At 34.9% G+C, this 1,136-nt stretch overlaps 1 pseudogene; it reads right to left on the reverse strand.

The window, feature by feature from the left end:
- Nucleotides 1-729: 729 nt before the first annotated feature.
- On the reverse strand, nt 730-845 carry LOC115062461 (annotated as a pseudogene).
- Nucleotides 846-1,136: the final 291 nt, after the last annotated feature.

Here is a 1,136-nt window from a genome sequence, read left to right on the forward strand (position 1 = left end):
TGAATTATAATTTCTAAGGAAGTTTTTCCATCAGTTCAATCAAGGTTTGGTCAACTACAACTAGTATATAAAATCAAATCTGCCTAAAAAAGAAAATATCAAATATAGTTTTATCAGTGTTTGATATCAACTGAACTCTCTCCTCCTTATTTTCAGCTAGGTTTCTGTCCATGTTGGCTAAAACTGAAGGAATTTTCTACTACTTGATATTAATAATTGGGGTACCCTATATAGAACCCCTAAGTCTTTCCCATCCTCTGCCATCAATCTTCATTATTCTTTCAGTTGAAGTCTAGTATACCAGCTGCTGAGCCCATGCCTTGTTGTCTGCCCTTTAATATCTCTGAAAACACTCACTAATGGAATACTTCATTGTTTCATATTTGCACCAATAACAAGAAACTTACAAGAAATGGGTAACAATTACAGTCTCTAACTTTAATCAAGCAAATGAGGTTCACAGCATCTGCATAGCACAACTTTTGCTGGTTGGATATAATCATAGTATTATCAACAAGGTATGTTGAAAAGGACATCTAATCTTTCCAAAGGGAAGTACTTCAGACCTAGAAATAATGTACATGCTCGTCATAAATTTTTGCATCGTCCGTGGGGTGACTGATAATGGAGAGATATCCAGCTTAATTTAGAAAGATAAGTAGTCCACAAACCCAGAGCCTTATACTAGCTAATGATTTAACCTGTCTGTATTTTATTGTTTTCATCACTAAAATGTGTCGAAGTATATTTATCAGAAGTAGTATGCACGTTATTCTTGTCTTCTAAAATTGTGTTGATAAGAACAGATACTACATGTGATCTTAGCCAAAAGGCCAAGAAATTACTCATAGCCAAATGGATGGAACTAGAAAATATCATACTGAGTGAGAAAACCAAGACCCAAAAGAACACACTTGGTATGTACTTACTGATAAGTGGATATTGGTCCAAAAGTTTAGAATACCCACAATATAACCCACAAATCATATGAAGCTTAAGAAGAACTAAGACAAAAGGATGCTTCAATCCTACATAGAAGGGGGAACAAAATAATTAGACTCCTCTAATTATTTTGATAGACGGAGGGAAGGACCTGAGAAGGAGAGAGGAGGGAAATGGAAAAAAGAGAGCAAGAT

This window comes from Mus pahari, chromosome 17 (assembly GCF_900095145.1).
Source record: "Mus pahari chromosome 17, PAHARI_EIJ_v1.1, whole genome shotgun sequence".
In the NCBI taxonomy this organism is placed as follows: domain Eukaryota; kingdom Metazoa; phylum Chordata; class Mammalia; order Rodentia; family Muridae; genus Mus; species Mus pahari.